The sequence below is a fragment of the Halyomorpha halys genome, unplaced genomic scaffold (assembly GCF_000696795.3).
Source record: "Halyomorpha halys isolate HHAL.00 unplaced genomic scaffold, Hhal_1.1 Scaffold1374.1, whole genome shotgun sequence".
NCBI lineage: Eukaryota > Metazoa > Arthropoda > Insecta > Hemiptera > Pentatomidae > Halyomorpha > Halyomorpha halys.
In genome coordinates this window covers 114,715-122,799 of record NW_027112468.1, presented here as the reverse complement: position 1 = coordinate 122,799, position 8,085 = coordinate 114,715, and the positions used below count along the sequence as shown (strand labels likewise).

Genomic DNA, 8,085 nt, shown 5'->3' with positions numbered 1-8,085 from the left:
CTTCCTACTATATACCAAGGAATATTTAAAATTAAAATATTCTCCGTTATTTTCACTAATGGAATTTGTTTTTTTATGATGGATATAATTTAATTAAACCATTGAATATAAAGATTAGTCAAGTTATAAAGTTAAGAGCATAGAGTAGATGAGACAGTGTTGCCCTCAAGAGACGCGGATACTGAAGAGATTTTTCCTGTAAATTAATAAGTTTATTAATTTAAAATCATTGTTGTAAACAATATATTTAACTTATAGCAGTAAGACAAAGGGGGGGGGACATGTATTTTTCTATTTATGCAATTTTCTCATCTATGGGTAGTCCTCATAAATATGATAATTATTGATATTTAATATTCATATGTGGTTAATAATTTTATATCTAAGGCAGATTTAAAATTATTAAAATATTCTTTATTATTTTCAGTAATTAAACTTGTTGATTATGATGAATATAATGTAATTAAATAGTTGAATATAAAAATAATGAAGGTAAAAGCGTACGGTGAGACTAATAGTGTTCCCGTGATTATCTTATATTTATTTTAATTAAATATAATAACAATAATAATGTTAAGAGTGATACAGTAGCATAGACAGTGTTGCCCTTAATCGACCCAGGAGAGACACAAAAGACTAAAGACACTTTCCTCTAAATTGAAAATCATTGTCAAACAATTTCATGTTTAAGTTTCTAAAAAAAAAAAGAAAAGAAAGAAAAAAATTTATAACGATAATACAAAAGGGGGGGTATATTTGTATTACTTTTTTATTATTGAAATTTTCAGTTAATTTCTTCATCTACCGGTAGTTCTCATAATTATTATTTATATCTAATATTCATGTATTGTCAATATTATTATACCTATGTACCAAGGAAGAATTAAAGTTATTAAAGCATTCTCTGTAATTTTTAGTTTATGATAAAATATAGGGTTTGCAAATAAGTCATTTCGGTTTTTGTATTCATGTTTTGTCTATAATACGTCACATTTTTCTGATGCAATTAATACCAACAGAGGTTGTTTATCCTATTTGTTATATGTAAACAGTTATGTCTGTTGACACTTGTTAAGATTAGGTGAGTATTGTGTTTGTGATCCAGCTGCATATGTTGCTTTATTACTTCAAAAAAGGAAAGCGAGCTGCAGAGGCATATAAAAAAATACGCAGAGTCTATGGGGATAATGCCTTAACAGAGTGCATGCGCCAAAATTGGTTTGCCAAGTTTCGAGCAAGGAATTTTGACATAAACGAGCTGGTCGCCTAAAAGAAATCGAAACCAATGATGTTAAGGCGATAGTCGATCAAAATCCATCCCAATCAGTGCGAGCATTGCAGAGGTCCTACAAGCGTTGAAAATCATTTGCGGAAGCTCGCCTACTTTTCTGTCTTGAAGTTTAGGTTCCCAAATCTCTGACCAAAGCCGACTTGGCAACACGCATTTCCATTTGCGATTCACTGCGGAAACGTCAAGAAAACGATCCATTTATCAAAAGCCTTGTGACAGGGGATGGAAAATGGATTTTCTACGATAATGTGGTGCGAAAAAAATCTTGGAGACCCAGCAACGAACCACCTAGAACCACATCTAAAGCAGGATTGCACCCAAAGAAGATAACGCTTTCTGTTTGGTGGGATTTCAAGGGTGCGATTTATGATTTTATGAACTGTTGCCACAAGGTGTATCGATCGATTCTGCTCTATACAGGTCACAATTAACAAAATTCGATGAATCGATTCGTAGGAAACGCTCAGAGCTGGCAAATCGAAAGGGTGTCGTCTTGCATCATGACAACGCTACGCCCCACACTTCGTTAGTCACCCGCAATAAATTGTTAGCCCTTGAATGGGATCTTTTTCCCCACCCTCCCTATTCACCGGACCTTGCTCCTAGTGACTACCACTTATTCTGATCTCTACAAAATTCCTTAAATAAAAAACGGTTTGAAAACGAACAGGGTATCAGAGAGCACCTTGATAACTTTTTTCGCTAAGTAATCACAGACATTCTATCAACCATTATTCATCTGTTGGAGAGATGGGGTAAGGTAATCCAAAATAATGGACATTACATTATAAATTAAAATAAATATTATTTACAATATAATAATGTTAAGAGTAAAGTAAAGTAGCATAGACAGTGTTGCCCTTAATCATCACAGACAGTAATGGAGAGCAATGTTGGGCAAAAATTAGCTATAGCGGAAACTAATAGCTAGAATTGCCATGGATACGATATTTATTTATCAATGGTTCATTCATGAATAAGGGTCGTATCCATGGCAACTTTAGCTATTAGTTTCAACTATAGTTAATTTTTGTCCATCTCTGCTTGAGAGCCACAGAAGACTGAAGAAATTTTTCATCTAAATTTAAAATATTATTTATTGAAAATAACTGTCAAGACTTTTCATGTTTAATTTTTTATATATGTATTTAATTTTCTCATCTAAGTGTAGTACTCATAGATATCATAATTATTATTGATATCTAATATTCATATATGGTTAATATTATTATACTAGGTACCAAGGACGATTTAAAATTATTAAAATATTCTCTAATATTTTTAGTAATTTTATATGTTAATTATGGTTGACATAATTTAATTAAGCAGTTTAATATATAAATAAGAAAGTTATGAGCATTGAGTAGAAGAGACAGTGTTGTCCTCAACAGACCGAGATAGAAAAAAATTTAAGAAAAGAAAACATAAAATTAAAACGATAAGGCCAATGGGGGGAGTATAAATATGCAATATATATTTATTATTGATATTTGTATTTAATTTTTTTTAATCTATAGTTAGTACTAATAGTGATCATAATTATTATTATCTAATATTCATATATGGTTAATATTATTATACTAGGTACCTAGTACGATTTAAAATTATTCAAATATTCTCTATTATTTTCAGTACTTGAAATTTGTGATTATGATTAACTCAATTTAATTGAATAGTGGAATATAAAAATAATAAAGTTAAGAGCATAGATTAGAAGAGACAGTGTTGTCCTCAACAGACAGAGATAGAAAAAAAATATAAGAAAAGAAAGCATAAAATTAAAACGATAAGGCCAATGGGGGAGCATAAATATGCATATATATATTTATTATTGATATTTGTATTTAATTTTTTTTTAATCTATAGGTAGTAGTCATAGATATCATAATTATTATTGATATCTAATATTCATATATGGTTAATATTATTATACTTAGGTACCAAGGAAGATTTATAATTATTCAAATATTCTCTGTTATTTTCAGTACTTGAAATTTGTGATTATGATTGACTCAATTTAATTGAATAGTGAAATATAACAATAATAAAGTTAAGAGCATAGAGTAGAAGAGACAGTGTTGTCCTCAACAGACAGAGATAGAAAAAAAATATAAGAAAAGAAAGCATACAATTAAAACGATAAGGCCAATGGGGGAGCATAAATATGCATATATATATGTATTATTAATATTTGTATTTAATTTTTTTTAATCTATAGGTAGTACTCATAGATATCATAATTATTATTGATATCTAATATTCTCATATATTGTTAATATTATTATACATAGGTACCAAGGAAGATTTAAAAGTATTCAAATATTCTTTATTATTTTCAGTACTTGAAATTTGTGATTATTATTAACACAATTCAATTAAATAGTGGACTATAAAAATAATAAAGTTAAGAGCATAGAGTAGAAGAGACAGTGTTGCCCTGGAGAGAGGGGGTTGATAGCCCTGCCCTAACGCTGGTGCCCCGGCCATGCCCCCACTCCTTCAGTCGACTAGAGTACTCTCCAGTGTGAGGACCAGTATCGTTCGGTACCTTCTTTCGTCAGTACAGTCCTCAATTTAATTCTCCACTTGTGCCAGTGTGGTGGTTAGAGTGGTTACTAGTGCTTACTTTTTGGAAATTTTTAACAAGATTTGAATGTAAGTAATTCAATTCTATTATTTCTTATTTTTTTTTTTTTAAATATAAATTTAAGCTTCCTTTGTTTCATAGCCATAGTGAATGCTCTTATATTACATGCTTATTCCAACACAACTAACTCGAATCTTCACTTCTCTGTGTTTATTGTTGTTAAAGTTTTATTTTACCGGTAAAATGGTGGATAGAGAGGGCGTGCCTTCCCTTCACGCTTGGCTGGAACTCTCCCCACCATTTATAAAACGCATTATAACTCCAATTGCGCCTTTGTGTTGCCTTATAACGAATTTTTACATCGTCTTACTAATTCACAAGTATGTTTCTAACCATTCAAGTATAGTTAATTTTTAAAACTTAAATCCACCTACCGTTTGGATGTTCCTCGCATTCGCTCTAGAAGCCCTCGAATTTACCAGTTCTGTGACTCATGCGGTGTGATTCACTCAGTCTAGCTTCAATATTTGCTTCTGTAATTATTGCTTTTATCGGAACTCGTTATTAATTTTAATTTAATTGATTCATAAGTAACGTACTTTAAATCGATGTTGGCAATTTCTCCTCGATACTTCGATATTTGTCATATGATACACGGGTGCTGTGGGAATATGTCGTTTTATAAGACATTTTTATGTTAAACCTCTCCTGTTCTTATTGTTTGTGATTATTAAGTGAATTGATTATTACAAGGAGCGTTCGGTTCTTGCAGATTATTGAAACATCCATGTGAGTTAATAATTTTTTTTTTTATTTCCGTTACGATATAATTTCATTTATATTGAATTAACCTGTATATAAACATTATTTTGGCATACATAATTTAACCTTCGGATTTATTTACTAATGTTTTTCTCGACTGATTTTTATATTTATGTTCTCAGACCGTAAATTGTGTAAAAGAATCCCATGTTTTGTGTAGTTTATTATTTGTATTTAAGTGGATGGAATTATGTCGCTACATCGTTTTGTTAATCCTGTTACCATTATTTATTTATACATTTTATTATCTACTAGATGTACACAGGACAGGTTTATTTTCTCTTTTTTTAAAGTTTTAATTGTTATTTTAATCGTTTACATTTTAAATAGTTTTATAATTCAATTGTATTTTATAAAAAATATTCGAAGCCTTTAGTTTTGAATTTTTTCATTTTCAGCAAGTAACTTCGAACATCGGACCGTTCGAAAACGACTCATTCCCACTTTGTGTAATTAGTATTTTCTTATTGAAATAATCGATTATACCATATAGCTAAATGCATGTAAAACTTGATCTAGGATGTCTTTAATTGATTATTGCTAAGTTATCAAGGACTTTTCTTGCGTGCAATTGGATTCGTTCAGTGGCGATGTTGGCCCGCTGTTCTTGGAGGACGGAGGGCCTTCGGTTGCTGTCGGCTGTGGGTTAATTGTTGAAACGGGGTGGACTTGGCAACGCTGGAATCCCTCCACAACCACCAACACAACCAGTCTTCCCCTCCCCAAAGACCATTTTTTTCCTTCTCCCCTGTGCCCCTACCCACTTTTCTTCACTATAGATCCCTGTTAAATAGTTGGCACTACTGTGTATTGAGCGTTTTCTGTTAGTAGACCTATCCTTGGTAAAAAAAAAAAAGGCAATTTTCATTATCAAGCTGTAAATTTTTAAAGCTTTTTACGCATTTGGTTGCGGTTGACCATGTCAATATGCTACTGCTTAGTTCGTTTTTTTTGTTGTAAGTCCTGTTGTAAAACACGTGGCACCCTTAAAGGTACTAAGGTTTACGCGCTTAATGATATAAAAAATATATTATTTTTATCTCGTTTTCCTTTAAAAGTTAATAATCATGCTTTCTGGGTGCATTAGTATAATTTTTTTTTCATGGTATTATAAAACATATTTTATTCACTAATTATACTGTATTATTATAAATCATTTATCATAAAGATGTATATTCATTTTCATTTTAAACATATAAATTGTTTCATTTCTCTAACCTATCCATCTAATCATAGGTATTAGATAAGTTTGTTAGGAAAAATATTTTAAAAAAAAATTAATATGTCATCTCAGATTGCTATATTTCGTACTTCATGTTATGATTTATTTATTTTTCAATTTTTAAGAGGTCTTTTTTTTTTAATGCAATTTAGGGTTTGATATGTTTTCTTCCTAATAATGTTCATTTCTTAGAATCACTCAGTAAAATAAAATTTTTGAATAATATACTTGTAAATAATACTTTCACGTGGAAACGAATTCTGGTTTAATATGGCAGCGTACGCGCCTGGGCCAACTTGGGGATACTTGGAGCCACGCCCTGAAACTAAGCCGGTTCGAAACGGTGTGATTGACTGGCAATTTCTAAAGTCAATTTTTTAAATGGAGTATATTAAATGTTAAGTTATATTTAAAAAAATAATATTTGACCTGATATTATATATTATTATTTTACAATTTTGGTTTAATTTAAAATTATGTTACAAATATCAATCAATGATTTGGTTTTAGAATGCTTAAATGTTTTGATGTTACAGATTAAATAAACATCTCGTTTTGTATATTTAACCATATATACATTTTTTTTCCGCTTCTGTTTGATTATTTAATATACAATTACTCGCTGCTTGTTTACTATTTTGTTCCATTAATTTATATTGCAGATACGTTGTTTATAATATACTCTCTCGTCTTATAAATATATATAGTTATTTACTGCTAATGTATATAAATTATTTCTTTCCCACAACTGTTCCATTCATTATTATATGTATTTTTTTTTTCGTAGTTATAAATATTAATTCATATCTATTTATACTCTTTTGAATCATTTAAATTCCCAATTTTTTTTTTTTTTCCTGAGTGTTCGTATTCAATGTTTTATTTCAAATTTTCATGCATTGCACGAAACATATAGTCAGTTATATTTTTTAAAATCCTGTTTGCAGCATTTTTCTGAACTCTCTTCCAATTATCATTTCGTTCTTATGTGTAGTTACATTTTTTTTTTATGCATATGTATATTTAAGTTTTTATTTAACAAACAATTCAATGGTTTTGGGTAAGAATGTTACAAGCTGCAATTTTTAATACAATTAAAATTTACTGTTTTAATTTTTGTAACACCTTAATTGTAATATTATTAAATATGAATTGTATAAAACATTAAATACGAATTTTATAATATTTCTGAAATGCTTGACATAAATGACATTTGGCTTTCCATAATCCTTCAGTTCTAAAATTTCATTAAAAGATCTACAACATTATTCGAACATTCCCGTTTCTTTTTTGTTTATTTATTCGAAATTGATCATGATTGTGATATATCTCCTTACTATATATTCCATATAAAGATATAGCGATTAACATTTAATATTGTATATTTATTACGTATTAATACATTAAATAAACATTGAGAATTTTTTATTTATTTGAGTACGTCAAAATCTCCAAGTGTAAGTAAAAGTTAACCGAATTAAAACGTTCGATATTTTTTTTCTTCTAATTTTGCATAAATGTTCTTTGACTTGAAAAAAAAACTCCATAACGAGGGTGAAAATTTTTTAAAGTGCGTATTAATTTTACAAAATCACCTGGAGGGTCGATTGATATTTTATCTAACCTGAAATTAAAATTATTTTTTTCTAGACTATATATGCATACAAATTAATCAAAACAAATTAAATCGTTCATTTATGAATTATTTATAAAAGAAAAAAAACTAGTTTATTTACAAAAGAAATTAAAAATGTATTCTTTAATGTTTTTATAATTTGTGATAAATAATTACGCAATTATAGTAAGCCATACATATTTTGACCAGTATGAACTATGCAAGCTGTGTGTGTGTGATGTGCGTTCATAAATGACCATTCTGTGGAAACCATCTTTTTTTTTTTTTAAGTAGTCCCGTTACCCCATTGTTGTAGACTGCTTCTATGCTCCTGTGGGTTTACCGCACTAAATTGTTTCTGTATTGTTTCTCTATCATTGTTTAAGTTATTTATTTATTTTTTCATAGTTCCTTAATATTTATATTACATCGTATATATTTTACATCTTTATATTAGATAAAATTCTATTTTGGTTTATTATCCTAACACTACGCCTATTTATTTTTAAATGCTAGCATACTAGCATTTTCATCTACCAGAGTAATTT

The 8,085-nt window shown here is 29.1% G+C and overlaps 1 protein-coding gene across 1 annotated transcript in view; it reads left to right on the top strand.

Moving 5' to 3' along the window:
- Positions 1–3,784: 3,784 nt before the first annotated feature.
- The window catches only part of LOC106689481 (A-kinase anchor protein 200), a gene marked incomplete in the record, with an annotated part of 108,859 nt that continues 104,558 nt past the window's right edge, over positions 3,785–8,085 (top strand). The window contains 1 exon segment of the mRNA XM_067050308.1: positions 3,785–3,946.